Genomic DNA, 17,615 nt, shown 5'->3' with positions numbered 1-17,615 from the left:
ACAGAGAATGAGGCGGCTGGATGGAATCACTGAAGCAGTCGGTGCAAACTTAAATGGACTCTGGGGAATGGTAGAGGACAGGAAGGCCTGGAGGATCATTGTCCAGGGGGTCGCGATGGGTCGGACACGACTTCGCAACTAGCAACAACAACATGCACCTTTAAGACCAACAAAGATTTATTCAAGGCGTGAGCTTTCGAGTGCTTGCACTCGAAAGCTCACGCCTTGAATAAATCTTTGTTGGTCTTAAAGGTGCCATTGGACTCTGGTTTTATTGTACCATCATGACAGTGGGAATATAAAGCAAAAGTTAATTCTGTTAAATGAGTAAACTGTGTCACAACATCCAAATGCACCCATAGGATAATTGTTTGCTAAAACCGCCAATCGATCCCCTCGAATTCAGTTGTAGTTCACAAAAACATAAGGAGAAATAAAACTGTCTATGTTAGTGACTGAATGTTTCACACCTGGGTGGAGATGGATGAGGCCAGCAACAAACGGTAAAGTGAAATCCATTAATTTTGTTGTGCTCCCTTGCCGGTTATTTTATGCCCCACTTTTATGCCTGAAGGACTTTTCCTGGGAGTAAGACCCACTAGCACTGACTGGGATGCCCCAAAGCAGCTTACAAACACCTTTCCTTTCCTCTCCCCACAACAGACACCCTGTGAGGTAGGTGGGGCTAAGAGAGCTCCGACAGAACTTCTCCGTGAGAACAGAGAACTGTGCCTAGCCCCAGGTCTCCCAGCAGGCTTCATGTGAAGGAGGAGTGGGGAATCAAACCCCGTTCTCCCAATGAGGGTCTGCTGCTGTTCACCACTGCCCCTGCCCTGGCAAATTTGGAGGAGCCTGCAGACTGCAAAGTGTGAGAAGGGGAGCCCAAAGGGTGCGGGTGGGGGCTGGTCACTGAATAGATGCAATGGCCTTTTCCCTCACATATGATGTCATTCAGTGCTAGAAAGTCCGACCGTCCTTAAGGGAAAGAAAAGAAATCATGGCATCCATTCCTTTGTGTGGGCTTGAATTAAGACATTCGAAGGGGGAAAACGCATGCACAGGCTTCCCTCGGTCGAATGCTCTAGAATAGCGATCCCCAACCTGTGGGCCGCGGACCACATGTGGTCCTTCGACTAATTGGAGGTGGGCCCCGAAGGACGCCTTCTCCCCCCCCGGCCCTTTACTTCATCCCCCCCAGCCCTTTACAACACACTTCATTGTGGTGGCGTGTCTGTATCTTATTTTAAAGGGATGTTTAAACATTACCATAGCGATCAGAGAGCGTTAGGGCAGAGTAGAGGAGTAAACTACCCCCACTCCACCGGGCCTCAGTAAAAGGCGTTGAGTGGTCCCCGGTGAGTCCTGTCAGAAGCTCTCTCCACCCCACCTCCCTCACAAGGTGTCTGTTGTGGGGAGAAAGGCAAGGTGACTGGAAGAGGCTTTGAGATTCCTTCGGGTTGAGAAAAGCGGCATATAAGAACCAACTCTTCTTCTTCTTCTTCTTCTTCTTCATCTTCTTCTTCACACCCAGCCAGCTTGGCGACCTTGGCCCAGTCACAGCACTGATATTGCTGGTCTCACAGCGCAGTCATGTCAGAAGCTCTCTCGACCCCACCTCCCTCACAGGGTGTCTGTTGTGGGGAGAAAGGCAAGGTGATTGGAAGCGGCTTTGAGATTCCTTTGGGTTGAGAAAAGCGGCATATAAGAACCAACTCTTCTTCTTCTTCTTCTTCTTCTTCTTCTTCTTCTTCTTCTTCTTCTTCTTCTTCTTCTTCTTCTTCTTCTTCACACCCAGCCAGCTGGGCGACCTTGGCCCAGTCACAGCCCTGATAGTGCTGGTCTCACAGTGCAGTCCTGTCAGAAGCTCTCTCCACCCCACCTCCCTCGCAGGGTGTCTGTTGTGGGGAGAAAGGCAAGGCAACTGGAAGCGGCTTTGAGATTCCTTCGGGCAGTGAAAAGCGGGGTATAAAAACCAACTTCTTCTTTAGAGACAACCTGGTCTGTTTCATTACCAGGCAGCTTCCTGCGCTGGTGTGTTTCCTGACTGTGGGGAACCATGGCCCAAACCCCATCCTGAGCATTGCAACAAATGTTCTTTGTTTATCAAGATATAAACACTCGTCTTCCACTACCACTGAGTGTTTTTGGTGGCAAGGCACAGCCAGTCCCTTCCCAAGCAGACGGGAGACGGGAGCCTCCGCAGCAGGCCAGGGCCGGGATCCTTTTAGCACCCAACGCAATCCGTATTCTTCACGGCGGGGGGGGGGGGGAGCATGTCCCCCCCCTCCAGTTCCTCAACGTAATGGAATTTGCCGTAACCCGAGAGGAGGATAATGACAAGTTCTTTGCAATGCCTTCCCGCCCTTGCCCACTTTTCAAAAGGAGATAATGCATTTTGAATTAGGTTTCGAAAGAGGCTGCAGACAGATTGGGCACGGACTGCCTGCCAAATTGATTGTTTGGGGGGGGGGCGCTGGGTCGGGGATGAAGTCGTCCTTCTCCTTTGGGGCCCGTGTTGCCAACCTCCAGGTCTCACCTGGAGAACCCTTGCTATCACGGTGGGTCTTAGGACAATCGAGACCAGTTCCTCCAACCAAAAATTGCTGCTTTGGGGCGGGGTGCTTTTTTGGGGGGGGGGGGGGTTGGGCTATATGGCATTATAGCCTGCCAAAGCCCCTCTTCTTCTGAAGCCCCACCCTCTACAGGCTCCATCTCCAAAATCTCCTGGTGTTTTCCGGCCCAGAACTGAAACGGACCTACGAATGAGCCTTGGGGTGTCCCTGCTTTCTGCAGCATTTAGAGGGGCGTTATGAGCATTTCTGTATTTATTAGAACAAATTTTGAGTCCAGGGGGACCTTTAAGACCAACACGGTTTTATTCAAGGGATGAGCTTTCGTGGGCACGCTCGCTTCCTCAGAGACAATGTCCGTAGTTATAATTTATCGTATTTATTATTGGTCTTGTAGACCGCCCCTCCCTGCAGGCTGCTCACATCATACACCATACATCCAGTCTTATCATTAAAACTACAGTTAAAACAGTAATAAAACCTCCATTTTCCTGCCTCTCGTTCTACTGGGTCACCTGCCTGTCAATCCACGTAGGGGCGTCCTATCATTTCCCCTTTAAGTTCATCTTTCATGCTAGTGGTGGGAATACCGGAGATTGATTGATTGATTGATTGATTGATTGATTCATTCATTCATTCATTCATTCATTCATTCATTTATTTATAGTTGGATTTATATACCGCCGTTCGCCAAAAGGTCTCACGGCAGTTCACAATTATATAAAATATAAAATCACAGTAAAATCCCATAAAACCCCATAAATACCCCATTATAATAATAAAAAGATGGCATTCTATTCTATAACTCTCCCCACTTTCCCCGCTTGTTCAGAGAGAGGCCAGACGTTAATTCTGTAAGAGAGAGAAAAAACTGGCCGATGAAAGGAAAGTGGCCTGCAGATTTTGTCGGCTGTTTTAGCTTGCTCCAGCCTCAACCACAAGTCAGATGGAGAAGCGCTGTCGTTCGCAGGCCCCGTGGAATTTAGGTAGTTCCATCCGAGTCTGGATGCCAAACGGTAGCTTGGGGCCAAGGCCGAAAAGACCCCGTCCCTGATTGAAGCCAGATCGAGCAAGACAGCTCAAAATCTGGCCCAGGCCATGCAAACCCCACACTGCCTGCACGTTACTGGAATAATTTGCATTTATCCACAGCATTTCTTTGGAATCCTCTCACTGAAGCATATTGCCAAATGGGTCACTATTCGTCTAACCTCATGTCAGGAAAATCTGCAGTGGAAGGAGAATACTTGGGAGATGCAATCATTCAAGAGAAAGAGAGAAGAGCTGTTTTTTTATACCCCGCATTTCACTACCCAAAGGAGTCTCAAAATGGCTTAAAATCACTTCCCCTTCCTCTCCCCACAACAGGCATCCTGGGAGAGAGGTGGGGCTGAGAGAGCCCTAAGAGAGCTGCCCAACGAGAAAGGTGATTGGCCCAAGGTCACCCAGCTGGATGCATGGGTAGGAGTGAGGAAACATGCCCGGCTCTCCAGATTAGAGTCCGCTGCTATTAACCAGGACACCGCGCTGGCTCTCATTTGGCCTGAACTGCCTGTCTCTCTCTGACCCCGCATTCCGCACAAGCCTTAAAGGGCAGTACCCAATTATATGCCACTATGCGCCCCTAGCGAAGCTGCTCAGCCAGAGTATTTGGGGGGACATTGAGCTTGGCAACTTAGGCAGTGACAGGCCTTTGCCAGTAGAGGGCATCATTTGCCCCCACAGACCTGCCTGGTTAGCTTTCCCAGGGCCCTGTGCCTGGACAGCCCTGATCTTCCCGGAGCCTCCGGGTTAGATCCAGTACCGTGTTTTCCTTCCCCAGCGACCTGCCCTGCCATCCTGCGCTGTCCTGTTTTCTCAGGTTCCCATGGGTGCCAATGCCTGAGCTCAATTCACCTTGATTTATTTATGTGTGTTATTTCTAGCTAGCCTGTCTCAACAAGGCTTGAGTTGCATTGCACAGAGAAAGGGGATGCAATCAATAGGATAGGGTGGCTAGGTTCCCCTTGGCCTCCGATCCAGGCTGGGAAACCCCTGGATGGAGGGATGGAGCCTGGGGAGGATGGGGACCTCAGGGGGGCACAGTGCCCTAGAGCAGGGGTAGTCAACCTGTGGTCCTCCAGATGTCCATGGACTACAATTCCCATGAGCCCCTGCCCTAGAGTCCAACCTCCAAGCTTGATATAGTGGTTAGGAGCACGGACTTCTAATCTGGCTAATCTGGGTTTGATTCCCCCCTCCTACACATGCAGCCAGCTGGGTGACCTTGAGCTCGCCACAGCACTGATAGAGCTGTTCTGACTGAGCAGGAATATCAGGGCTCTCTCAATCTCTCCTACCTCATAAGGTGTCTGTTGTGGGGAGGGAAAAGGGAAGGCGAATGCAAACCACTTTGAGACTCCTTCAGGTAGAGAAAAGCGGCATATAAAAATCAACTCCTTCATCCATTTTTTCCAGGGTGACAGATCTCTGCAGTCTGGAAATGAGCTGTGATTCAGGGGGATCCCCATTTCTCACCTGGAGACCTGGCATCCCTGCCACAGGCTGGGACATCCCATGAAAGAAGGCAATCAGATTTGGACTGCAGACCAGAAACTGGCAAACAGGACAGGAGCAAAACATGAAGTATTCACCTGACCTGTTCACCAAAGTGTACACGAGTATCTCCACCACTACCCCGCTCCGTTTTCTAATTCTGGCTTTTCGTGAGATGTCCTCTTGTCCTATGGGGTACAAGAGCAAACATCACTAAAATTGACCCTCTCTTTTGGTCTGTCAGGAAGAGGGCTGGACTAGGGGGTTCAAATCTCCACTCGGCTACAGAAGGTCACAGGGCGATCTTGGGCCAACCAGGCACCCCCACTCCAACCGACCTCACAGGGTTGTTGTGAGGAGAAAACAGAAGAAGGGAGAATGTCTGTAATCCACTGTGGAATCCCCCACTGAGGACCAAAGCGAGGTGTGAGTCAATATTTCCCTTCCAGAAGCCCTCTTCCACAAGTTGATTGTTTCTTTAATAATAATGACAATATAATAACATCATCGTCAGCGTCTTTATTTTTATAACCCGCCCTTCCAACTCTCAGGGCAGCTAACAATGATGAATAAACAATCCGTTAAAATCAATATAAATACAATGAACCATTCTGCTTATATAACCCCCAACCAATTCAGGTTTTGATGGGCGGGGGCTGGAGGGGGTGTCAAATCTCAATTCATGGCAGTAATGCCGGCATTTCTTGTAGGTCTGTCAGGGCCTTGTGGAACTGCTCTGTCTTGCAGGCCCTTCCAAACTGGATAAGGTCCACAGGGCCCTGCTCTGTCATGGCAGAGCATCCTACCAGGCCTGGGGCTAAGGCCAATTTCACCTGCTTCGGGCCATGGATCCTCTGCAAGTTTTTGTCCGATCTTAACCGCTTTTGGGAGCTCTACCCAATTCCCCATCCATTAAATGGGATGAAAACCCTATGGGCACTTTCAGCCACACTAAATAATGCACTTTCAATCCACTTTGTAGTGCACTTTACACCTGGATTTTCGAACAATCATTAAAGTGCACTGGAAGGGGACTGAAAGTGCATTAGCCATCGTGTGTGAAAGTGCCGTATGCTCGAATGCAGTGAACAGAAGACCCCGGTGGAGACCACGTATGGGTCTGATTCTGCTCGTCCCTCCACTTCCCCATTCTGCTCAGGAGCCATGCCAACACGAGATGTCAGACTGGCACGCATGCCCAGACTTCGATGACATTCATGCCCGGAAGGAGTGATTTGTTTAATCTCTTATTTCCAGAACGCCTTGGATGGATGATGAAATGAGGGGGGGGGGGGAGATTTGCATCTCACTCGGCCTCCTTTTCCCCGCCCTCTTTTGCATCCTGTGAGGAAACAAATGTTCCCCTTCCAGCGAGGTTGTGCACTTTGCCACAGAGCTGCCAGGAGAAGCAGGCTCAGTCTGCCCTGCCTGATTTTTAAGTGCTTCCAGAGGGGCCAGTGCTGGTGCTAAATGAAGCTGGCCTGCGGGTGAAGGGCTGGGGAGGAGGGGTGGGAGATACCTTCGTGCCGGGAGTGGGAGAGTTTGGGAGAGGGGGAGAGAAGGGACCTTTCACCCCCCATTAGCGGTGCCATCAATGCGCAGGCAGAACAGCGGCAGTGGGTCAGGTTACAGACAGCCTGCACAGTCTGTGCGGAGCTCAGAACCTCAGCTTTGAAATTTTACAGGGGGGAAAGGTCATCTTTAATAAGCTGGAGTGGAGGAAGGGGGGAGGTTATCGGCTCTCTCTGTGCAAACCTGGTGGGTGTCCCATGCGCCACCAACGTTGCTGCGCTCGAAGCTCCAGAGCTCCAGTATGCTTCTTCTTATTATTATTTTTTTTAATTATGTCATTTATATTATTCCTTTCTCACTTGACTCAAGGCAGATTACACAGAGCGAGTCGATATTGTAGTTTCTTTCCACACAGCTTACACTTTGCAACAAGAATTATTATTATTATTATTGCAACTCTAAGGATGATGTTGATGATGAATAATCCCATTTGACTGGTAGGTGACATTCTGCATTTCAAATTATTGGCAACTGCAGATGTTGGAATATTCAGCAGTGTACTAGGCTGCCTAAGGAGGTGGGGAACTTCCCCTCACTGGCAGTCTTCAAGCAAAGGTTGGATACAAACTTTTCTTGGATGCTTTAGGATGCTTTGGGCTGATCTTGCGTTGAGCAGGGGGTTGGGCTAGATGGCCTGTATGGCCCCTTCCAACTCTATGATTCTGATTCTATGATTCTATGGCCTGTATGGCCCCTTCCAACTCTATGATTCTATGGCCTGTATGGCCCATTTCAACTCTTTGATTCTATGATTCTATATATCTTCGTGGGATTCTTGCTGTTCCAAGCCACACAGTTGTTTGGAGCTGAGCTGGTTTAATTGGCTTAGTGTCCACAATGCCCAGGTGTTTCTTGAGGCTTCTAAGCACTGATCAAAGAACTCCAAGGACAACTGGCAATTATTGTCTTCTTCCCCCAGAGGCACTCTAACTCTATTAGTAAGTCTTGGTAGTTAGTGATCTTCTCCCGTCCTTGCTTTCCTGGGATTTGCAATGCCATTGATCCAAATCTTATTTCTCAATTTTTCTCTATAATTGTGATATAAGGGTTCTTACGCTCTTACGCAGGTGTTTATCTGTTTGCAATCAGAAAGCCCAAAGAATCTTTATTTCACCTTTCTCCATGATCTTGTCCGGTTTGTGTCCCCATGAATTGCTGGCTGATATTATTATTGTTATTGCAAACCTGGCCTCAAAAGTGAACCTCGCACTATTCAGAGGAAGGGAGGCTCGACTTTTTCCATTTTATCTTAGCCAAAAGGCCAAGAAGTGATTGGAGGCTCGACATTTTGAAAATAAATTCAGTTTGAACCGCCAGTGAAGTGCCAGTGAACCGCTTATCGAGAGCCAGTGTGGCATAGTAGAGAGTATTGGACTGGGATCAGGGAGATGCCAGATCAAATCTCTCTGCCATGGAAGCTTGCTGGGTGACCTGATCCACCTTAGAATCCTAGAATCCTAGAATCACAGAATCACAGAGTTGGAAGGGGCCATACAGGCCATCTAGTCCAACCCCCTGCTCAACGCAGGATCAGCCCTAAGCATCCTAAAGCATCCAAGAAAAGTGTGTATCCAACCTTTGCTTGAAGACTGCCAGTGAGGGGGAGCTCACCACCTCCTTAGGCAGCCTATTCCACTGCTGAACTACTCTGACTGTGAAAAATATTCTTCCTGATATCTAGCCTATATCGTTGTACTTGAAGTTTAAACCCATTACTGCGTGTCCTCTCCTCTGCAGCCAATGGAAACAGCATCCTGCCCTCCTCCAAGTGACAACCTTTCAAATACTTAAAGAGGGCTATCATGTCCCCTCTCAACCTCCTTTTCTCCAGGCTGAACATTCCCAAGTCCCTCAACCTCTCTTCATAGGGCTTGGTCCCTTGGCCCCAGATCATCTTCGTCGCTCTCCTCTGTACCCTTTCAATTTTATCTATGTCCTTCCTGAAGTGAGGCCTCCAGAACTGCACACAGTACTCCAGGTGTGGTCTGACCAGTGCCGTATACAATGGGACTTTCAGGGTTGTTGTGAAGATAAGATGGTGGCAAGGAGAAGGATGTAAGCCACTTTGGGTCCCCATTGGGGAGAATGGTAGGGCATAAGTGAAATAAATACATTTAGGAAAGAATGTGGTTTTGGGAGAGGGATTAAGAATTATGGAGTACTGGTGGGCTAGGGCCCTGGAATGCATTTGGGTTCACGGTGTGGAGTAACGGGTGCTCCTTAAATATCGTTTGTTGATTATACAAATGTTCATTCTATGGGATTGTCCTTACTTCTCTTAGATTGTATTGCTTTTACTCTTGCCCATTTTTAATTTAGGATTAGCTAAAATGGGTGGGGAGAATATTGTTGATTTAACAGCCATCTTTATATTTGTTGTTATTCGAATAATGTTCTCTTCATGTTTTAATGGAATTTTGTGGGTTACTCTGTTTTATTGCTTTTATTCTGTAAGCCACCTCGAGGTGACATCTGTTGAGAGAGGAAAGATACAAATTTAAAAGTAAATAAAATAAATAAACTTTACCCAAATGACTATATATCACGTTTTAAACCATTTGGGAGGCTTTCAGCTGCCAGGTGGAATATTAATCAATTTGCTATGCTGGCAGGGAGTTTGAATGTGCAGAGAATAAAATAATTTTATTTGGAAGAGAAACAACATTGTGAAGAGAGAGAGAGAGAGAGAGAGAGAGAGAGAGAGAGAGAGAGAGAGAGAGAGAGAGGCCTAACAAATTGTTCTCTGCAGTCATTCTGCCTGTTCAACTGCTGTTCTGGGGGCAAGCAGGGAGGACATATATGCTCAAAAAACCAGGACGTCTGCTGAGTCATTCAGGATGCTGGAGGAGAGAATTTGAAAATCATTTGTGGCAAATCTAACTATGCTGAATACAAATCTCTTCTGATGCTCCCTGCTCAATCTCACTCATAGGAGATCTTGCATGTTTGAAAAAGCTAGACAGCACTGTTCAGCAATGGGCTGCATTTCATGGGCGGGGGGGGGGGGTCAAGTTTGCTGCTGAGCCTCCCAAGGCTTCTACTTCCTACTAAACCTTTTCTGCTGGCTTTGAGACTCAGGACAGAAGGGCGATCCTCTTGTGGTTCCTGACCCACGTCGTTCGAGAACCAATGTGCTATAAGCCAAATTGGCAAGCGTTCTTGCTTTGGTAGAAGAGAGCCACCACCACCCTCTATGGTTCTTGCCATAGATTGGCGACTTGTGGGTGGCATCTTTGTCACAAGAAGAAGAAGAAGAAGAAGAGTTGGTTCTTATATGCCGCTTTTCCCTACCCGAAGGAGGCTCAAAGCGGCTTACAGTCGCCTTCCCATTCCTCTCCCCACAACAGACACCCTGTGGGGTGGGTGAGGCTGAGAGAGCGCTGATATCACTGCTCGGTCAGAACAGTTTTATCAGTGCTGTGGCCAGCCCAAGGCCACCCAGCTGGCTGCATGTGGGGGAGCGCAGAATCGAACCTGGCATGCCAGATTAGAAGTCCGCACTCCTAACCACTACACCAAACTGGCTCTACACCAAACTGGCTCACCAAACTACACCAAACTGGCTCACCAAACAGCGCCCCCTGGTGGATGGAAACATTGACGGGAACAGGAGGAATACAATGTGCAACTTCTAAAGCCTGTCGGCCTCCATGAATTTCATTGTGCAGGCCCCTCGCCAAAATATTTTGTGTCCCCCACCCTCTCTGGCTCTTCTGCCTATTAAAGTTTTTGACGCCGCATTCTTCTTTGTCGGGAACTTTTCCTGGGTGGGGCAGCGCGACCCACGTCTGTTAGGTTTGCGTTCCAGCCATATGATTTAAATTCTCTCCAACGTGTATTGTATTGGCTCTTCGTAATCCTCTTTCCTTCCTTCCCCCTTACCAAGGGTTTTATATCGTATGTCTGGTCTGAACTCTGGGACACCTTTTCCCCCCAAAATCATATGCCTTCCAAGAACCTCATGAGGTGGTTGCCATGATGACAGGGCATTGCAAAGGATTCTGGGACGGGTCCCCACAGCTGGCTCTCACAAAATGTCCGCCTGGTCTGTTAAGGCCTCGTTGCCCCTCTGTCAAACAAGTCGACCAACGGGCCCATTGCAATGAATGCAGGTTGGCTCCAGTGAGTAGGGTTGCCAGCCTCCAGGTGGGGCCTGGAGATCTCCTGGAATTACAACGGATCTCCACCCAGGCTCCACACCCCCAAATCTCCATGAATTTCCAAAGCCAGAGTTGGCAACCCTACCTATAACACAACAGAAGGGCAAACTCCCATTTGGAAAATGGACAAGCTTTGAGCCCCTCACAGCACGGTTTTCCTTTTTCATAACAGGCTGTACTGATATATACAGACATTTCTGCATACTGAGCCCGGATCAGCATACCCCCAGGTGGGACTGGTGCCGGGTGGGGCTCGCAGCTGCTGCTCCCTTCCCGTGCCCCTCCTCTCCCACCTGTCTGCATGCCCCGCCCCTTCTGCTTGCCTGAATAGCCCCGTACCCATGCTCCCAGGTGCTCAGTGTCACCGGAGAAGGGCTCCTGAGATGATAGTCTTGGTTGCCATGACGGCAGCACTGCCAGCTGCATGTATTGGCCAGCCCTGTTGGGAAAGGTGTGTGTAGACGGGACAGGCAACTAAGCATGGAAGGCAAGAAGGCTTGTGAATAGGTAAGGATTGCCCAGGTCTATGGGGGCACATATGCGGAGACAGAAAGGGAGGCATGAGGGAAATCTGGGATGGGCAGATGGAAGCCTCTTTGCCTGATCAGGCCCTGAGCCTAGAACCAGCCCTCGGTGCATGCAATATTAACTTCTAGAAAACTTCTGGAAACGTCTAGAACAGGGGTAGTCAAACTGCGGCCCTCCAGATGTCCATGGACTACAATTCCCAGGAGCCCCTGCCAGCATTCGCTGGCAGGGGCTTCTGGGAATTGTAGTCCATGGACATCTGGAGGGCCGCAGTTTGACTACCCCTGGTCTAGAACTTCTAGAGAGCTCCTAGAACTTCTAGACCACTTCTAGAAACACTTCTAGTGCAGGAGAAACTGTCTCTGGAGCCGCATACAAATCCTAAGAATCGAAAACCATCAAAAAACATCCTTTTATGAAAACAACGATGTAGGCGTGGGTAAGAAATTCCAAAAGAACGGGAAAGAAAGAGGTCGTGTGAAGGTCTCCCATGGGTGGACCAATCCTAACTCTGCCTTCTCACAATTTCCCTGTGGTTTGACATGTCTCTAAGCATCATTTGGAATTTTAAAATACGGAATACCAGGAAGCAGGAACATTGGTTTTGATTTCAGTCCGGAAGAGGGGTCGTTTTAATCAAGAATGAAAGGTTAACTCTCGAATGTACTCAAGAATCAACTGCAGAATGAGAAAAGGGACTCCAGTCAATTAATCAATCAATGAATTGTTCAACGATGCATAAAAAGCCGTAGTTCTAAAAGATAAGACAGCCAGCACGGTGTTGTGGTTAAGAGCAGCATCCTCTAATCTGGAGAGCTGGGTTTGATTCCTCCATGTGCAGCCAGTCTCAGTCCTGTTAGAGCTGTTCTCACAGAGCAGTCTCATCAGAGCTCTCTCAGCCCTCTCTAAGCAGGGTTTAGAAACGGACTTTCTTTTTCCTCTTTGCAATGGTGTCCCTCGCCCTGTGTCAGAATTCAGAAGGTGCCCACCGACTCGGAAAATCCAGGGACCCTGCATTAGAACCCACACCCCCAGAACAGCCCCTTTCTCCAGGGGAACGGATCCCTTGTCGCCTGGAGATCGCATGTTGTTCTGGGAGATCTCAAGGCCCTCCCTGGAGGTTGGCAACTCCCTGCCCGTGTCCAGGTGCCCGACATACCTCAGGCCCGCCCTGCAGGAGGCTCGGAACCTCGGCTTCTGCCCAGGGTGTCTCAACGCAATCCTGTTGTATAAGGAGAGGGCTATTTGAAGGGTTAGGAATTCTCGACAGGAATAGCTTCCCTGTCACCCCATAGCCAGGAGCAAGAGAGCTCGTTTGGCACCCGAGACCCCTCCCTGGCAAGGGGGAAGGCGTCTCTTGGGCAGCTGGTTGGCTGCTTGTCTCCAGTGTGCTTAGAGAGGGTCAGATGCTCCCGGCCTCCCATCTGCTACACAACAACAACATTTGTGTCCCTCCCACCCCCAGCCCGGCAAACCCCCACAGGCTGCCAAGCTCAGCCTCCTGTAGCCCACCTCCCCACTCCAGCCACCCATGTGGGGTGGGGAGATTACCAGATCCAGGTTGGGAAACTTATGGAGATTTTGGGGTTGAACTGGGGGGACAGGGACCTCGTTGGGGTGCAAAGCCACGGAGTCCACCCTCTGAAGCATCCACTCTCTCCAGAGGAACTGATCTGTGCAAGCTGGAGATGAGCTGAGCTTCTGGGCGCCCCCAAGCCAATCAAAGGATGACATTAGGGTTGCCGGCTCTTTCGTCTTTAAGGTGCCCCCAACGCGGGCAGCTCCTATAGCTTACAGCGGACACCCCTAACTTGGTGCCTGTGTGTGTCGTGGCGCTCCCCGCTCAACTTTCCTGGTGCCCTCCAAGTGTTTTTAGAAAGTGGGTGAGGCCTTCTTCCCGTTTCCCCTGGCAGCCATTTTATGGCTGGGCCCGCCTCATGCGGCGGCCATTTTGTGATTCTGTCAGAAACTTTGCGCCAGTGCATGAAATACTGCAAAGCATTCCAGGTTTTTTAAAGGAATAAAACAGGAGGGGGGGAGATTTGTTCACTTTAGTCAATGCAGGGTTGCCAGCCTGGAGATTTCTGGCTTTGGCAGATGGTGAGTGGGTGGGCAGAAGGGACTGTGTCAGTGCTTGGCTCGTGTGGCCGTTTCTTGCCTGCCCAGAGAAATGCCAATTGCCACTTTGGAATCAGAAGGCTAATTTCCTCCAGGCCAGAGTGGCCAGGGATTTTGGGGTATTTTTTTTTGGGGGGGGGGGTCATCTGGGCCTGGAATTAGAGTCACTGTGGGTAGACAGGTATTTGGGACTTTCCTGCATTCTGCAGGGAGGGTGGACTGGATGACCCGGGAGGTCCCTTGCACTTCTGTGATTCTATAGGACATCCCAGTGTGACAATGTCATTTCCAGTGCACGCTGAAAGGTATGTTACCGCATCACCAGCTATATTGTCCGGGCCTCCCTCCCCCCTCCTGGTAAATCTTCCTCCATCCCCTGCTTCCTGGCAACCCTGCTGCCCCCAGCCTGCATCCCCCAAATCTCCAGGTGTAGAACTAACAATCCTCTCATACCATGGAACAGGGAGATTTTGGGAGAGGAGCCAGAATGGGCAGGGTTCGGGGCAGAGAAGGAACTTGGTGTTGGATAATGCTACGGAGTCCCCCCTCCCAAGCAGCCCTTTTCTCCAGGGGAACTGACCTTTTCAGATTGGAGATGGCCTATCATTCCAGGGGATCCCCAGGTCCCACAGGGAGGCTGGCATCCCTACCACAGAATGCAGAAGGGGGTACTTTCTTTCCCAAACACTGCCTACGGCAAAGGGTCTGAAATAGCAAAGCAGCCCATTGTCCCCTTGACGGCAGCGAACATTATGTCCGTCTGCCAGATCCCAGTTTAGGCCTCTTCTTTGATGTAATCTCTCCTGACCTTTCCGCCTTCCCCTCTGCCGGTCTAGAGTGGCATCAGCGGCAGCTGCCGGCGAGCACATGCCGCCCATCCTGCAAAGCCTGTCTGATGCACCAAGAGGAGAACTAAATAAAACAATTGCTGGGGGGCAGGACTATTCTCGGTTCGAAGAACGTGGCGCTGGATCAAGACGGGGAGGCATGTTGGTCTGTCTGTAGGAGTAGAAAAGAGCCATAGTCCAGGAGCACCTGAAAGACTGACAAAATTTGTGGCAAGGGAGGAACTTTCGTGATTCACTGCTCGCTTCATCAGATACAGCAAGAAAGGGAGTCCATCAGTCCTTATATCATACGGTTGGGTTTCCATGATGGATTTCCATTCTGTACAGCGAAATGTGGCGACTTCCAAGGAGACAGATCAAGATGGGTTGCTATGTTAGTCCCTCTGTAGCCGGAGACCTAAAAGACTAACAAAATTTGTGGTAGGGGAGTCCTGGCTGACTTCCAAGAGGGGTAGCCACACTAATCTGTCTGTACTAGTAGAAAAGAGCAAGAGAGAACCAAACAAGTTAGGGATGAAATCAATTTAAGAAAACATAAGCTGTTTATTATAAGAGCTCAAATGTTTAAAAACCATTTTAAAAAGTCCGTTTTGCGCACATATGACACCAATAATGCCAAATAATTTTCTGACCTTGACCTAACACATTTTGATCAAATAGATCTTCATCAGAGATCAACTGTACAAATACACACAGATGCAATTAACACATTTTTACAATTTTCAACAGGGGATGTGTATGAAAAAACCTATTTAGTTTGTTTTGGCTAGTTCTGGGCCTGCAAGCTGTTCATAACGGCAGAATCCTCAGCCAGCAAATATTTCTGGTTCCTCCCTCAGATATTGGAGAATCCTACCGTGTGCCTCTCTGAGTCTCATTTTAGACCCGTCTCACTTTGTACCTTGCAGGGGTGGCCAAACTGTGGCTCTCCAGATGTCCATGGACTGCAATTCCCATAAGCCCCTGCATGCTGCCATTGGCGTCGGACATCTTGATGCAGGTTGGTCTCTCCCTATGCCGTTCTCATAAGGTCTTTTCCCAGGTGACGTTTTGCCATCTGTTTGGGGTTGTAATATTGTCGACTGGGGTTTTAATGAGTTTTGTAATGGGGTTTTATTGCTGGATTGTTGCAGTTACCCGCCGCGAGCTAGTTTCGAGAGCAGCAGGTTATAAATCCAAAAAATAAATAAAACCAATAAATAATTGTAGATCATGGACATCTGGAGAACCACAGCTTGGGCACCCGTGCATGGTATAACATAGATTCTATGTCAAAGTCACCAAGAATTTCTCAGACTGGTATCTGAAGGACCGCCTCTCCCAATATGTACCCCGAAGACCATCACGGTTAGCGAATTCCAACTTGTTGTCGATCCCTGGCCTCGTAGATGTCTGTCTGGCCTGAACCAGAGCAGGGCCTTGGCTCTGGCCTAGTGGAACGAGCTGCCAGCTGCGATCTGGGCCCTGACGGAACTGTCATAATTCCGCAGGGACTGTAAAATGACGATCTTCTGCCCGGCTTATTGTTGACGCCGTAGAGGTCCAAATACTAAGAGTGCCTCCCATGTTCTCCCTCCCATACTTCCTTTTGCTTTTATGGGGGCATAGATTGGTGGCCAGGTGGATCAGGGGAGGGGGTTTGTACTGAATCATAGAATAACAGAGTTGGAAGGGACCTCCTGGGTCATCTAGTCCAACCCCCTGCATTATGCAGGACACTCACAATCCTCTCGCTCATCCACTGTCACCTGCCACCCCCTTGAACCTTCACAGAATCAGCCTCTCTGTCAAATGGCTCTCCAGCCTCTGTTTAAAAATCTCCAAAGATGGAGAACCCACCACCTCCCGAGGAAGCCTGTTCCACTGAGAAAGTGTCAGGAACTCCTTTCTGATGTTGAGACGGAATTTAGAATCATAGAATCCTAGAGTTGGAAGGGACCTCCTGGGTCATCTAGTCCAACCCCCTGCACTATGCAGGACAGTATGCAGGATTTCTATTATGTTTTTAATGTGTTTATTGATTTTTCACTTGGACATTTTATTGTTAGTATATAAACCACACTGGACCTGATTGCGGGGAGGGGCGGTATAAAAGCCTAATTATAAATCAGAAGACATGTAAATACATCTGACCCTTTCTTCTACCAGCTTGGTGTCATGGTTAGGAATGTGGACTTCTAATCTGGCGAGCCAGGTTTGATTCCCTGCTCCCCCACGTGCAGCCAGCTGGGTGACCTTGGGCCAGTCACAATCCTGAAAAAGCTGTTCTGATGGAGCAGTAATATCAGGGCTCCAGGTAAAGGGACAGACAATAGATGATGAGAAATGCCCTGACCTGAGACCCTGGCTCGGTGGAAGAGCCTCTACTTGGCGTGCAGAATGTCCCAGGTTCAGTCCCCACCATCTCCAGTAAAAAGGACCAGGCAATAGGTGAGGAGAAAGACCCTGTCCTGAGACCCTGGCTCAGTGGAAGAGCCTCTGCTTGGCGTGCAGAAGGTCCCAGGTTCAGTCCCCACCATCTCCAGTAAAAAGGACCAGGCAATAGGTGAGGAGAAAGACCCTGTCCTGAGACCCTGGCTCAGTGGAAAAGCCTCTGCTTGGCGTGCAGAAGGTCCCAGGTTCAGTCCCCGCCATCTCCAGTAAAAAGGACCAGGCAATAGGTGAGAAGAAAGACCCTGTCCTGAGACACTGGCTCAGTGGAAGAGCCTCTGCTTGGCGTGCAGAAGGTCCCAGGTTCAGTCCCCACCATCTCCAGTAAAAAGGACCAGGCAATAGGTGATAAGTCCCTGGCTCAGTGGAAGAACATCTGCTTGGCATGCAGCAGGTCCCAGGTCCGATCCCTGGCATCTCCAGTTAAAAGTACCTGGCAGGAGGTGATAAGAAAGACCTAAGACTCTAGTTCAGTAGAAGAGCCTCTGCTGGGCCTCATGCAGAAGATCCCAGGTTCAGTCCCGGGCATCTCCGGTTGAAAAGACTAGGCAATTGGAGCTGTGAAAGATCTCTCAGGATCCCTGGAGAGCAGCTTCCAGCTTGAGTACGCAATACTGACCCTGACGGACCCCAGTGGTCTGACTCAGTATAAGGCTGCTTCACAGTATGAACCTTGTCTCATTTCTGCGGGGAGAGTGGAGAATTCCTTGGAGGAAATCCAGAACAATAATGGGACAGATCTCATCAGCCACATATCTGCTTTTTCTGGAACTTCCCGACAGCTTGGCTGTGCATTTCTGGCAGCGGTCTGATCTCAGACTCCCCTGCCTTTGCAGGAAGGCCTTGAATGCTTT

Source organism: Paroedura picta, chromosome 2 (genome assembly GCF_049243985.1).
Source record: "Paroedura picta isolate Pp20150507F chromosome 2, Ppicta_v3.0, whole genome shotgun sequence".
Classification (NCBI taxonomy): Eukaryota; Metazoa; Chordata; class Lepidosauria; order Squamata; family Gekkonidae; genus Paroedura; species Paroedura picta.
Note: the sequence above shows the minus strand (reverse complement) of the source record.